The 15,835-nt window shown below is 41.3% G+C and overlaps 2 protein-coding genes across 5 annotated transcripts in view; one reads left to right on the top strand and one right to left on the bottom strand.

Annotated features, from left to right (window-relative positions):
* LOC104935020 (butyrophilin-like protein 2) overlaps positions 1-15,835 on the top strand; it is a gene marked incomplete at its 3' end in the record, with an annotated part of 550,859 nt that overhangs the window by 353,758 nt on the left and 181,266 nt on the right. The window lies entirely within an intron of this gene.
* arhgap36 (Rho GTPase activating protein 36) overlaps positions 1-15,835 on the bottom strand; it is a 51,848-nt gene that overhangs the window by 34,755 nt on the left and 1,258 nt on the right. Inside the window, exon 1 of one of the 4 annotated variants that reach the window (XM_019264010.2) lies at positions 14,970-15,835. This exon is cut by the window's right edge and continues 130 nt beyond it. The exons of 2 other annotated variants lie outside the window; for them this stretch is intronic. The gene's annotated coding sequence lies outside the window, so the exon portion shown is untranslated. Of the gene's footprint in view, positions 1-12,654; positions 13,346-14,969 lie in introns of those variants that run through there. One more of the 4 variants, XM_019264008.2, reaches the window with a different exon arrangement.

Genomic DNA, 15,835 nt, shown 5'->3' with positions numbered 1-15,835 from the left:
GTAAAAGGAGGCAAGTAGGAGGTATAGAGAAGGAAAGAAGGACTGTACTAGAATAAAAAGGGGGAAGGAAAGGAAACAAAGAAAGAAAGAATGGAAAGAGAGACATCAGAGGGAGTAGGGAGCAAGACAAGGAGCTAAAACTGGGTATAAGGAGGAAGGAAGGGAAGATAGGAAGTAAGAAAAGAAGCAAAGGAGTGAGAGAAGGAGGTGTAAAGGAGGAGGTAAGGAAAGACGGTAGAAAGAAAAGGACCTAATGCAGGAGAAGAGGAGGTATAAAGGGAGCAGAGCAGGAAAGAAAGTAGGAAACAGGGAAATGAAGCAGAGGATGATGAAAGAAAGGAGAGAATGAGGAGAAGATAGAACTTAGGAAGTGAGGAAATGAGGAAGGAAGGGTGAAAAGAAGGAGAGAAAGGTATAAGGAGGTAGGAAGCAGGTGAGAAAGAGGTGAAGAGAGGCAGTAAGGAAGGAGGGAGGAGGATTAAAGGAAAGGATAAAAGCTCTATAAAAAGGACAGACAGGAGAGAGAGAAGAGGAGGAGACGATGAAGAAGGAGGAACGAGAGGAGGAGATATACAACGATCAAGAAGACGACTCCAAAAACTGCAGTTCCTCTAACGTCCACTAGAGGCTCCAGAACTGAGTCAGTCTCCATAAGTCCCCATGTTAAAATGTCCAACTCTTGGTAGTAATATTGTATAGTGTTCCTCTGTAAATAAATAAATTAACAAAATCCTGCCAGAAAAACTCCTTTCAACAGCTGTGTGTGTGTGTGTGTGTGTGTGTGTGTGTGTGTGTGTGTGTGTGTGTGTGTGTGGAAAACAAGCCTGGAAAATGTCCGTCAGCACTCCAGCTGTGAGGCCCCAAAACAACAGCAGCTAAACCGCGACCTTTTCCGACCTCTCCGGTCATGAGGTTTTTTTTTGGGGTGGGGTTCATGATCAGACGCAGGTTGGTGGTAATGAGGAGACGTAAACAAGACGAGACGACGACGTACGTCGCCACTCGGGGGGGTGGGAAGTCTTACAAATAAACTGAAGGCTGCAGACGGAGCGGTGGCACAGGAGAAGGAGACGAAACTAATGAAAACCAGAGCGACACCAAGATTCCTGAGATTCTTCAGTAAAGAGAGAGTGCTGTTATACTGAATATCAGCACGGCCGTGCTGATATTCAGTATAACAGCACTCCTTCTCTTCTACAAGCTCCATTTATTAAACAGAAGTAATGTTTACTTAATGCCAAGAAATAAATAAACACTGGTGCTGATATAGAGAATAACAGCACGGTGTCACTGTGTCTGCTTTATAGGTGCTAAGGTTACAGGAATATCATCTGAACATATTTCTACAAAAAAAAACACAAGGATCGAGAATTTATTTAATATCTGATAATAAACTTGATCAACCATCGTCAGTAATCAATACACCAAGAACTAACCTGATCATTCTTTAACAGTTAACTTAATGTTTTTGTAGCGTTGACAGAACGTTCCAATATAAACATATCAGCAGTTTGAAGTAAACTAAAGCGCTGTGCGCTGTCCCTTTAAGAAATATGACACCTGGACAATTCATTACGTGTCCGTAACAACACATCACTCTAGAAACACGGGATTCAGTCTGACTGTCAGTTCAGCATCAATAGAATCCATATCCAAAGATAAACTGTGTTTTTGTACAAACATTTTGCAGTTAAGAACTCTCTACCAACGTTATTTTAGCATTAGATAAACGTTGCTTGTTGAACTGTTGTATAAATCCAATAACACACTCAAGGTCGTGCCGTTATATTGAATATCAGCATGAGCTGTGCTAATATTCAATATAACGGCACTCCAAGCAGTTTGAAGTAAACTGCACTGTCCCTTTAAGAAATATGACACTTGAACAATTCATTACGTGTCCGTAACAACACACTCTAGAAACACGAGATAAAGTGTTATTTTAGTATTAGACGAGCGTTATTTTAGAGTTAGACCAGCGTTATTTTAATGTTAGACCAGCGTTATTTTACTGTTAGACCAGCGTTATTTTAGAGTTAGACCAGCATTATGTTAGACGAGGGTTATTTTACTGTTAGACGACTGTTTGACACATGAAGAGTTCTCAGTAGAGTCAGAGCCGTTTGGTGACTTAAACACTGTTATTTCGCCGTGCATGTGACGGTGTTTTCTTCAGCCTGTGGACTTTTATTGGTCCTCGGTCGATCTACTTCACCGACGTGAGCAGCATGCTCCGGTCTATGAAGGCTCATCTTTCCTGTTGCGTCACACAGAAATGTGCTTATTGCAGTAGAAATAGTCTTGACCTCTGACCCCTGCCCCGTCCTTTTCCATTGATCTAACGGATCATCATTCGAGTGTGTCAGCTTATTCCCCTCATCTTTGATCCTCCTCACTTCCTGAAACTCTTCTGCTGACTCTGACTGTCGACTTAAAAACAGGATGGATGATGAACAGGCCACACACACACACACACACACACACACACACACACCGAACCATGTACATGACCTTTGACAACACCACCACCTACAGTCCAAACTTTGAACAGCAACATGATTCATTCATTAAAACACGAGTTTTAGTGACGTTCTTGTTTTGTAATGACTCTAAACTAAGACAAAATGTCACAAGCTCACAAACAGAGATCAACATCCTTCACGTGAAGCTATGTGGAAATATATTTTTGAAATATTCCAACTGTTTTTGAAGGTTTTGGACCTAAAAAGGAGAATTTTCTCATGTACTCCTTTCAACTTGTAATTTTTCATCCATGACTCTAAGTTGTATTTCTTGTTTGTTTCCCACATCCAGACACCAGATTAGAAGATATTTTCTGTCTGTCCTCTACTTTAAAAATAAATAAATAATGAGGTATTCACCGACAGCAACAAGCTAAAACCTGCCTACAAAGTTGATTTGGACTTTGTTTTCTGGATTTCTTCCTCTAATTGTCTTTTGTTTCTCTTTCACTGAGGAAGTCAAATGTGTTTCGTCCCCCCACAATAGAAAAACTCGAGTTTCCCTGAATATCAGTTAAGAAAAAAAGAAAAGAGAAACATTTAAAGCAACATTGTGTAACATTTCTCTCAAACCAAATCACATGGTTTAAAATCTATAAGAAAAGTTACGCAATGTTGCTTTAAGTCATTGAAATACAGTTTGTGACAGGTATCGTAATGTTGTGAGGCAGTTTTTGAGTGCACAGAAAAAGATACAGAGATAACCGTGGTGCTGTAACATGCAGGTTTGGATCGATCCAGGTTTTTTAATGTGAAATAGAGCATGAAGTCAGTAATGGACCGGGTTGAGATGTAGGTAAAATAAGATACACGGTCTGTTCTGTGTTCTCATGTGGCTGTTCAATGACACCAAACAAACTCCGATGATGAAGATCAGTTTTTACTTGAAGTACTCTCATAATGACTTGAAATACTGTCTCTAAATGGACTTTAAGGTTGGCTTTGTTTCGTTAACTTCTGTTTTCAAGATGCAGAACGAACTTTTAAGTCAACCTGGACACGATCGAAATCTTTCAAACTGCTTCCTGAGTTTCGGTTTTAGTTGGTTTTTAGTAGTTTGCTAAGACGTTTTCAAAAAGTTACCAGACGAGTTACCTGTGAGAAAATGATCCACTCAGAATCATTTCCTGCTGAATGCAATCATGTGTCATTAACTTACCCTATTGGACTGTAATTTAGAAGCCAATGACTCGTTATCTCATAACCGCACAATTATCTAACTGCAACCTCTCTGCTCTATTAGATATAAACTTTGATTTGCACTTTGAGCCATTGAACCATAACAGATTAAATGACATCTCAGGACTTTTTATTAACCAAATACACAAACACTCGGCAGTACACGTGTTGCTGAAATACTGAAGATTGAGAACAACAAGTTAACAGTGTTCTGGGAAGCTGGTTTTCATGCTCGATGACACGTTACCGTACTTGGCTGGATGCTCCGTCACGTACCAACATGAGAATAGTGACCCACAAACCTTCAGCGCAGGTAACGTTATACGCGAGATTGCTTCATTTACTGCCGCCTCAGGTGTGTTTTGCTTCTATATATATCCGTGTGTGTGAGCGTGCAACAATAAAAGTTTGTTTCACAGTTCTGCACACGTCATGGTGAGTGCTGAGAGTCTGTAAAAAGGGTGGAGGTATTTACATCTACTCCTGTTACTCTAATGAGCAGCTTGTAAAACAGTAATTTAACAGAGAGAAGCTGAGAAAAGGAAATTACAAACCAAAGTTGAGTTTGTTAATCCAGTTTGAACTGCATCACAGCTGACCATTTTTACTTCTGCTGCAATTAGGGTTGTGCCAGTAAAGTTTCTAAGTCTGAAAGACTGCTGTGTCTTGGGTTGTTGAGTTGGAGGAGAGAAGGATGGGTTGGGTGGTTGGTTATTTAGAAAACTCATCCTCATAGATTACATCCTCTGTAAACAAAAATGGGCAGTTACAACCACAAAATTATTACATGTCTCTTCATCTTTAACAAATCTATGACAAATAAACATAACTCTGGTTACTAGATGGCGCCGTTTCAGTTTCCACCTCCTTCCACGATGTTCCCTATCACTGTATTCACTTCCATCATCATCATCATCTCTTGGTGTCTCTCACTCTCCCCCCCGGAGGATTTTGGTAAAGGAGAGGAGGAAATGCCGACGGCTTCGCAGGAAACAAGATTCCGGCGAGGATATTGATAACAAGTCTTTCTTTCTGTCCCTCGCTCTTCTCTAAACAGGACGCTCAAATCCACACCCATGGTCTTCGAGCATCACCACCATCACCGTCTGACAGCAGCGGATTCAGTGACTCCCTGCTCAAAGAGGAAGTTGCATTAAGGGTTTAGTCTACGATGATGTCAGCCTCTCCTGTCGGATACTCTTTGGCTTAAAGTTTCAACTTCCAGACGGAAGGGGAACAATGACCGCTGGCATCTGATGCACGTCAGAATAAACCCACGCCCAGTGTTTTCTGTGCACACTGCTGGTATCCTGAGGTGTATCGTTACAGCTGCTATCATCACTGTTTCAACCTCTGTTAGGAAAAGCAGCATTCAGTCAGTACGTGGTGTGTGCAAATAGCATCAAGTGATGCATTTCAACTACTGCTAGAGACACTGTGACTGGATGTACCGGTTTGTCACGGTTGGATGTCCTGACAAATATCTGTTATTTGGCGCCAATGCTACCTATGAACCAGTCATGTATGTTAATGGTTAGCTCTCATGCCAAAGATAAAGTTTGTCTTTCCTAAAGCGCACACCGTAAAGTATCCAGCAACAAAAACGCTACATTAACACCGACCACGGTTCACTCCATAGGTGTACCAAGCCCTGAAACAACTGCCCCCGATCCTGGATGCATGCATGGAGGTGTGTACAAAAAAGTTAAAGACCGGATGGGAAACCATCTGCGGCCTTCGTTATGCCCGGTAGATGTTGAGTTATTTTTCCTAAGAAACTAAAATAAATGATATGCTGGTGCTGGATCATTACGCCTCATCCTCTGGTGACGTTCAGCATCATATCAAAGTTCATGGTGGTCCAACCAACCAATGGCTGTTGAGATATTTCAGTATGAACTCCTACAGAGCCAGCAACCCTTTCCAAAAAGGACAACAGGATTTTGCCCTCTTTGTGGACAACTCCCTGCCAATGTTTATTTCCTGTTTCTTTGATTACTTGCTCTCATATTCATGTTTTCATGTATTAGACTAGAGAACAAAACAAAGAGCATATATAAAACTCAAAAATCGAAATAATAAAAAGAAAGTGCCTCATGTTTTCTGCCTTCCGCAGTTTAAAAGATAAAACGGTTATCTCGTCTCCCAAAAGGTTCTTATTTCTAAAATCGACTCCGCAAGTCGACAGAACAAAGAGATGATCTTATTTTGAAGGAGGCTTTGGGGAATCTGCCTCGGGGGGACTGATTCAAACCCTTGTCCCAGAAAGAAAAAGTGTTTTTAGATTTTATTTAAATGCAAAGTTCTGTTGCAAGAGATCCGCTGTAATAATTTTGATAATACGTTTGTTCTCCCATGAAAAACACCAACAGTCATCTAACCTGATCCGGCCTGGGTCAAACTTTAACACAGTCAACAGGTTTTATACGTTTTAACCATGGGGACGAGGGTTTCTAAAATATTTAACATGCAATAAACAGTTTTTTTTAACCACTAGGGGGCAGCGGAAACAAGAACTGAACATTAATGCTCATGTTTTGCGTCAGATATGGAGGGACTTGATTGCCGTTTACAGCGTGTGTTACATAACCTCACTGCTATGCATCGCAGAGATCATGATGATGTTAACATGGTCAGGACTGAACACAACCTCCTAAAACAACCAATTCTGGCTTCATGGGGACTTCAAAGGCAATTCTGAGATTTATTTCAAAACACATTAAATATTTTGGACAATAGTTGCTGAAAACACGTGAAAAGACTGAACGATACATCACTGAAATGTGGAGTTTGACGTTCAAACAGTTTTTCACCAGTTTTCAGTTTTCAGGATTTTGTGGGCGGTCCTTAAAGGGCGGCCCGATGACACGCTGAGGCCACCCTGAGCAAAGAGACAGAGATGAATCCATCTCAGCTCAGAGTGTTTCAAATTTTGCGATTAGTTAGTTGTTGGTTAACACTTTCTTCTTTGGTCTGACGAACTCAGAACAGATATTTATTCTTATTTTCATGGACTGTAAGTCAATATGTTAGCAAACAGTTACACATCCAACAGACGGAGTTGTTTTTCTGGCCACATAGCGAATTTAAGTCCAATATTTACTCTCGTTTTTTATACTTTTTGGTCTCCTGAAGGAAATATCTGGCTCTTGATCTGCTAACTGTAGCGTTCGGTGCTGGGAAGAAAGCGTATGGTGGCTTTATGAGAGGTGATAAGTCAAATATGCGCCAAAGAAAATACAGCAGATGATAATATATCAGCAAAGTTCCAGATTAATATCTCAGGTAAAAAGGGGGATTCATTTCTCTCATGTCTGTCTCAACACCTACTGCCGTTAGTTTTAGACATACGAGAGTTACGTAACATAGGAGCAAATTAAACTGAGCTGTAAATCAACCACAGCTTCCTGTTCTTGTCTCTGAGTCTGATGTAACCAGCAGCTGTGGCTGAAGGAAATATGTTAGTTGTTGCGGAGACGTGCTGAAGCGTCACAGCATACATCGATACATTTTATTTCTGTCACACAACATTCACTCAAGTTCAATTAATTATTTTTCTGATGTCCTCCGGCTGCTCCGCCTCAACTCTCTGTGATTTACAGAGTTTATGATGGACAGTGAAGTAAACTGCTGACAGCTGTAGCTGCTGTTAGCTCCGAGCTCCGGAGGGAGTGTTGGTGTTTGGACCAGTGTCACCGCTTTGACCTCAGACACAACCATCCATCTCAGGATGAAAGCCATGTTGGGGTGTGGGCACTATTTCAGGGTGGGCGGTGGATTCCTCTGCAGGGAAATGACAGGAAATGTGAAAAAATGCCAACCAAGGTTTTGATGATGGACCCCGACTGTCTCTGACATCCTCTGAACTTGACACTGTCGCCATGTGATATCTTTAAAATGTATTCATTTCCAAAACGACTCTCTCGGAGTAAATCCCTGGAAAGTTTCACTGCTGCTTGTGTAACAACACAGTGACGTAAAGAAGTGGATATCTGGACAGATAACATTAACTGAAAACTCGTCACAGCAGACGTCAATCAGTGGATCAGCTCTTATTTCATTTTCAAGATACTTCAAAACAAGAAGCAGAAAATTAAACCCCTGCTCACATCAACCTTTGAAAAGCTCGAGTACTGAAACATCTTTAGATTTTAAAGCAACATCTTGGACAGTAAACTGCTGTCAACTGTAGCTGCTGTTAGCTCAGTCTGTTGGAGGAGTGTTAGTGTTTGTACCACAGGCAATTTGGACCATCGGGAAGAAGAAGAGGTGGTTTACAGGCCCAGTGAGGAGAGTGGAGCCGGTGTCGTGCCAGAACAGGAGCTGGGCAAGCAAGCAATGTAACAAAGCTCCGCAGCTTCTATGGACAGAATGACAGAGGAGAAGAGACTGAAGAGGACGTTGAAGGAGGAAGCTAGAGATTTCTCCTCGGGAGTTTGTGAAGACCAAAAGCAGCTACAAGAAATATCCGACTTGTTTGCCGCCTTTTCTGTCCTCCACACGGACTGTTGCAACAAAAACAAGCTCAAACCTGGACTGGTCACAAAAAAACTCAACAGAATCTTGGTTCCTTTCCAACAGATTCTACATTCACACTCTTTAGATTATCTGGAAAATGCATCGTCACAAAGCTGAAAACTGTATTTATAACTAGATATATTTCCCTCAGGAGTTGGTGGAGACCAAAACAGAAGAGTGAATATTTGACAAAGTGGCCAGAAAAATGACTCCATGTCTGCCGGATGTGTAAATAACCAACTGCTCGTCTACAAATTCACTTAAACTCCCCAAAACTGAGCGTGATTGGCCGCCGCTGGGTTAGGTTTCCTGCATAACGAGTACTTTTACTTTGATACTTTGAGTAAATTCAATGCAGCACTTATACTTTGCACCCTGAATACTTGGCGAGGCTTCTCACTGAACTCCCCGAGGCGACGTGGCTGAAACGAGCAGTCGGGATCTGAGCGAGTGTCGGAGACGGCCTGCCGCGTACAGAGCGATCCTCCAGCCTCAGGAATCAGTAAATCAGCGCTGACGTTTGTGGCCAACCGGCAGACAAAGATCCATCACGGAGTCTAAACTCTGACATGCACGCAGAGCTGCCAAGGCAGACACAGATGCAGACGAGCGTATAAAAGGAAGATGGATCCACGGAGGACTTCTCTTTACGTCGTTTTTCCATGTGCGAGTTCAGAAGATTGACGAGCAACGTGGAGAGGCCAAGAGAAATATCAGTTTGTTACAATTTAGATCTTTAATGACCGAACCTCTGACTCACTTCACACAACATAAACACAAAGACAGAGTGGGTGGAAAGAGCCTGCTCCACGTTTCCACTGTTTTCTCCTCGCCTCGATTTGCACGACCGGGTTCAAAAAGTGGTTTTCCTGTCATAACTCAGTGCAGGTCTTCCCAGGACAGAGCACACACACACACACTTACAAACATGTAACACATGCATGCACACTTAATAAAATAAAGCAGATGTTATCCAAAATTTCCGGAGCAGAGGGTGACTAAATGTCTGCTTCAGCTACTGATTAACCACATACCGCTCAGCTCTTATCGCTCACAGAAGCATCAGCTAAGATTTTTACTGACCCCGAGCACTAAACCATCATCACATATTCACAGCGGGAAACGTCAGCACGGCTCCGATTTATGGATTTTTTCCTGCAGACAGACAGTTTCAGATACTTGAAGTAAAATGACTTGAACAGCTCGGCGTCTTTCAGCCTTTTATTTCACCAAGCTCTCGCCAACAGGAGTTAAACTGCAACAAAATGTTGCTTTAAAAACATAAAAACAAACTCTGACTTTTCAATAAAAGCTGACACCAGAACTTTTAACTTTGAAGTAACTCACTGGATGTTCAGAGTCACTTCTCTCTCCAACTCCGAACAAATGACTGACTTTCCTCATTTGTGCTGTGAAGGCAGTGAACCTGCAGCTGGAAAGTACCCACTGTTCGCTGGTTATATAACTCCGAGCACGACTGATGGGAGATTACACACTGTTTACAAGGACGCCCTCCAGGCACTGGCAGTCGCTCATAAACCGCTGCAGCCACACACACTCATAACCACAAAGACGACTGAATACACCAGATGCAGCAGAAGCCTTGAAGGCATCAGTGGAGAGGAGAGTGTGCGAAGAACTGATTCATATAAAAAAGGGTAAAAAGTTCTATTTCTATGTCCGTCAGCATCAAAGCTTCACATGAACGTCCACTAAAAATGTTATTTCATAGGTCACAGATGCTGGAAAACATTTAGGAGACAACTCCAGCGTTTCATTCTGGATGATTGAGTCATATCTTATCTCACACACTGTGCCGTCACTCAGTTTCATAAGAATCCATGATGTAAATGGACATCTACAACTAGATCTAAGATTTCATCATTTCAAATGATAGAAAAGATCAAATATGACACTGAACTGCAAAGACTTTTGACCGAGGAACAACCAGGAATGATTCATCTCAAAGCGCACTAAATGATCAGCTTTCAAAGTAATCAATAAAATCTTTGAGTTGGTGTACGGAAGCCAGAATCTGTGTGACGTGATCGTGTTTCTTTGTCCGGGTCGAAAACCTGGCAGCGGTTTTGAATGAGCTGCAGACGAGAGGGGCAGAAAGCAAAGAATAAAGTAATCTAGCTGACTGGTTACGAAGGCGTGCATGACAATTTCCAGATTTTTGGCAACGGAGGGAAACGGTCTGATCCCTGAAATATTTCCGAGCTGATGAAAACAGGACTGAGTTAATCTGTTCGCCTGAGCTGATCGAAAATGACACTGAAGTTTCTGCAATGCTGATTTAGTTTAAGATTTGGTTATTTTCACAATCCTGACCTATGACCAGCATCTCCGTCTCTCTGCTACATTTAAGCTGCAGAAAGTTGAAGTGTTCCAACAGTGATCTGCAGGGTCACAGCTTAGATAGATCGGAGCATCATCTGCGTAGAAACTGATATTATTAACAAATACTGTGGCCAAGCGGGAGCCGGGCATGGAAAATATGATTGGACCTGGCACTTTCTGTCTTAGATAAACCACATCAGAGCAGTGTCACTGATCCCCATCCAGCGCACCACACAGTCCAACAGCATTTCATGGTCAGTAGCATCAAATCCTTAAATTTAAGAGAATGGATTCATCGTCGGCTGCCAGCAACAAGTCGCTTTAGCCTAAATATAACATTACTGAGCGTTCAGTTACTACATATCCCATCAGTCTTAGCCTCTCACACACTGTCGAAGCCTAACAGTCATATAAAAAGTCTCGAGTATCTTCTTCCTCTGCATCATGAGCTAAAAACTATTAAAACAACATCACTGCTGCACTGTCACATGTTCTCTCATCACTGCAAAGACACCCTCTGTATTTTATATGAACTCAATCCCTCACACTCCGTCCAGCTGCTGGAAACTCACACTGGATTAATTCACCTGTTTCGGTAACACCGACTGCTCGAGGCACAGTGGATGGTTTTCATTCTTTTCACGGGATTTGCTGGAAATAAAACAAATATAGAATAACACAAACTAAACAAAATCATTCTGACAAGACAATGTCGCAAACTAAACAAAATCATTCTGACAAGACAAACGACACTAAAATATTCACTAAAAACAGGAACGGAGCCATTCACCATATGATTTACAGTCTGTATTTTGAATTCCTTCTGCATTGCAAGTCACTAAGAGAAGCAACAGTTCATTTACAATCCCATGAATGAATAAAATAAATATTCAACTTTTATCGCTGCTTTTCCAAATTTCTTAATAAACTGTCCCACCTTAAAACGACTGGCTTTCATTGCAGCACGAAGGATTCACGTCTTTCTTTTCTGTCGTGGTAAAAACTAAAAAAATAAAATAAAATGACAGTAAGAAACCTGAGACGAACTGGAGGTGACACCGAGGAAGAGGCTGAGGTGGGATCTGATCCCGATCCAGCAGAGACTCATGTGGCTCCAGAGCCCGGGGTCGAAAAATGAATCCACCATCTCTGAGCGGGTCACGCCCTGCGAGGCTCCTCTCAGCTTTCATCACTGATGACGGCCTCGCCCTCTAAATCTTCAACCGTGCCCACTTCATCCTCCCTCTCATGACACATGGAGTTCATTACCAAGTGAAGCATCCAAGATGTTAGGCAACATCCTCACCGGCAGAATAAATCACACATTTCCACACAGACTGCAGATCTTCTTTTTTTAAAAACATACCTCTGAGTACAAACCACAAACACTCACATATATTTAGTGACAGAAAAATATTGTTTTCAGAATATTCTCAATTATTTCCGCTGTTTTTCTTTTTGATTTACGGCTCAGCACACTACATGAAGTTTCACAGAGCAGTCAGAGCCTCGTTTGGGTTTTTGTTGGTTCCATTTTAAGTTTTTCTCCGAACCCTGCCCTCGTATTCAAGTTCAACCATTCACTGCTGTCAGAAACCTGATCAGCCACCATCAGTAACCAATACACAACCATTAATCAGAACCAATAAGTAACACTCAGACAACCTTATCATACTTTAACAGTTACCTAATGTGTCTGACGTTTGAATGATTCCTTGCGTGTCCGTAATCACTCCAGAAACACGAGATGAAGGACGTCACATGTCGACAGTCTGACTGTCAGCTCAGCATCAATAAGACAAACTGTGTAACTGACTGAAATTAAATGTTTAAATAAACAAACAAACACAATGCGTTATCACTTATTACTGGCACGAGAGGGAGTGCCGTTATACTGAATATCAGCACGGCTGTGAGATGCAAATAAAGGTACAACAGTTAAACGTTACGTCATGGATGCATGCATGAAAATCCAACTTAAAGCTGAATATAAGAAGATTGTTGAGTTCTCTGAGGATGTGGATACAGAAATAATTTGAATGTTCTCTCGAACGACGTGCACGTTAAATGACAAACTTTAAAAACTTCTTACCGGAGTAACTTCTGATCTCCTCCGTGGGTCTTATGCACGTACACTTCACAGCAGAGACAAACATGAACAGGAAACATGGTGAGATAGTCATCATTAGCTTCCTCCTCTCTTATCTCTTCCTCTTTTTGGTGAATATTAATGTGATTTAGTCAGGAGGGATGACTTCAGTCAAGTGGTGGCTTGTTTACATGCTTTTTTTTTTGTTGTTGGCAAAGAGGGAAATGTGAGCAGCTCTTGAAAACATCTCGATGGCGGCAAACGTTGCACCAGTCTGCAGGTGTAGATGTTTGGGCTGATGAAGAAGGTGGTGGTGATCAGTGATTGGCTATAAGTCTTCTTGATTGGCTGAAAGTGTTCCTGATTGGATGAAGTGAAGCAGGAGGGTGTTTGATTGTGGATTTTAAACTCATTGGACAACTGAAGGAGGAAGTGGGAGTTACTAATAAACCAACAGAAATAGTTGATAGTTGATCTTTGGCTGCCTGATGAAGCCTGAAGGGTTAATTTATCTGCATCTGGTGTCTAGTCTTAAAGACAGTTTTGGTTTTTGGTTTAAAGACATTAAGATTCATTTAGAGGCAGTTTAAGAGCTTTAAATCTTTAAGGTTTTCTCATCCGTGTTGACTTAAAAGTTAAATCTTAACAAAACAAATTCAACCAAACGTCCCTTTAGAAGTTGTTTTAGAAACAGTATTTAAAGTAATTATGATCGTTTCTTCGGTAGAAGGTACCAAAAAAACGCAATCAGCGTCAGTCGAGTTTGTTTGTGTGGGATTTTATTTTTAGGCGCTTTATCGATGAAGCCATAGAATGATGATGAAATGAGAGATGACGGATGGGCGGGCACAAATAACAAGTTTGAGATGTTGTGTAAGTAATGTCTGACAGGAAGGAGAAACCGAGATCGAGATAAATTCATGCTATCAACTTTTAGACTGAGCTGGACTCGGTGATGACGCTGACGAAAAAGTACCACGACATGAAGATAAACAAAGTTATTCTTGGTATTGACCAAGGAAACCGTTGCCATGTTTAACTTTACATGGGGTATTAATCAATAAATGACTTTTGTCTTATCGAACTTTATTTGCACGGCACCTTTCATACAGGTACGTGAGGTCAAAGTGCCGATAAGCCGCTAATAAGACACTAAGAGTGAAATGAAAACTAGATTAAAGAGACAAAACAAAGATTAAGACGACAATAAAATACAATAAGATAGAATAACTGAGTAATCTGATTGGACAAGGAGTGCTGATATAGACAATAACAGCACTGAGACCTTTAACTACATACATCACTCTCAACGTGGTGGATTAACACCGACGTTAAACATTGTAATTCACGTCTGTCGTGTGTTTGATGAGGTTTTTGCAGCCGTTACTAAAGTATCTACCCAGTTTTCTTCTTCCAGCAATCAGAATTGAAGGTAAACATAAAATGTATTTGGCTCAAATGCAAACAATCTGATTAATTCATCTTATTTAAGCACTTCGAAACACTTCTTTAAATGAGATGCTTAATGCTGGTTGGACTCGTTGTACCTTAGAAATACAGTAGCGTGAAAATGTGGTCACTGAAGCTTCAAACATCTGCACACAGTTCACTCATGGACGTTGCCAAATGTGTTGATTTTCAAAACGTTTCTCTCTAGAGGAGTAACGGAAACACTCGAAAGCACTTGAAGAATTTGGCAGCTCACAGTAATTTGTGCATTTTCTTATCGATGCAAAAACAAGTCTCGTCAAGATATTTCTGGCAGTTCCAACCGAGTCTCATATCAGGAATTTTTCAAAAACTTCAACAGGAAATCTCTCCGACCTGTTTTTCAATTCTTTTGGGGAAAGTCTCAGTAAAATCAGTTGAGTTGAGTCCAACTAAAATTTCAAGTCAAGTCACAGAGGAGTTGGAGGCAATGTTCACGTCTTCGGTCAGGACAGACATAACCTGAAACTGTTGTTAAAATATTGCCACGGTTCTGCAGGATCATCCAGTATCGACGCTCTTGTCTGGCAGACGTCGACTCTCGAGTCATGCCAACGCCTTGAAAACCATCAGCAACAAGTTAAAACAGCTTCTTCAGTACATGAACATGACCAAGTCTCCAACTTTGGCCACGTCGGAGAGCTCAAATAAACGTTCGAGCCTCAGATCCACAAATCAAAAAAGACAAGCAAGAAATACGACGTGGAAGAGTCTTCAGCAGTCGGAAATAACACTGTCCAATGTTGACGTTCTGCTGAAGTCTTTCTGAAATAGAAAGTCATTTCAGGAGCTGTCGATCATGAACTTTGTTCTCCAGTATAAACACTTACCTTTAAACGAGGAGACGTCCTTTACGAACCATAACGACTCATAAAATATGTTTAATCTCTCCGTAATGTTGCACTTTCCTTCCTGCAAAGCTCGACGGGTGTCACACGTTTCTGTCACCAGCAGTGCACAAGGTGAGAAAACAACAACACGATGCACAATGTCTTTTCAACACCACGAAGACTTCCTGTAAACTTCTCGGCCTGTTTTTGTTCAATCATTGGCTAATTTAATTAGTGAAGTCTTCATCTCAAAACATGTCAAAGCATTACAAACCACCACACAACGTTCACGTTAATCCAAACTAAAAAGTTTTAACGTCTTGTCAGAACTTTAGTTTGTAGCTACAGTCTCTCTAATGTGTTTCATTGTGATGTAAAGCATGTAAGAGTTCAGTTAATAATAAGAAACGTGACGTATGTTTGAACCTCCGACACGTTCTACAAACTTCATCTTTACCTGCAGCACAAATCATTGTTACGATGATAAATGATGGTTCGTATTTATTGCATTCAGTCTGCAGCCTGTTAAACATCTCCGTAATGTGCGTTGACTTTGTGCAGATTAACGTTATTAATGGCACAGCAGCATGTTGTTTTTGTGTGTTTTAAGTCTTCGTGTTTGTCCTGAGGAAAATGTTTTCAGTTAAAAAGCTCAGATGAGTCGACAGACACAGTGAGTGGAGCTTCTTTAGCTGGTGGAGACCAAAAACGGAGCTAAAAAGATCAAGAATATTGGACATGTTTACATGAGGTGGGCAGGCACATGAAATAACTGTTGCTACCGGTCCAGATTCCCCAAGGTTTGGTGCCGGCTGTGGAATGAAGCCAACGTTGAGGCTGGCTCCATAAGTCCCCATGTTGAAATG

The sequence above is a fragment of the Larimichthys crocea genome, chromosome XIV, assembly GCF_000972845.2.
Source record: "Larimichthys crocea isolate SSNF chromosome XIV, L_crocea_2.0, whole genome shotgun sequence".
Lineage (NCBI taxonomy): Eukaryota > Metazoa > Chordata > Actinopteri > Sciaenidae > Larimichthys > Larimichthys crocea.
Note: the sequence above shows the minus strand (reverse complement) of the source record. Positions and strands in the feature narration are given on the sequence as shown.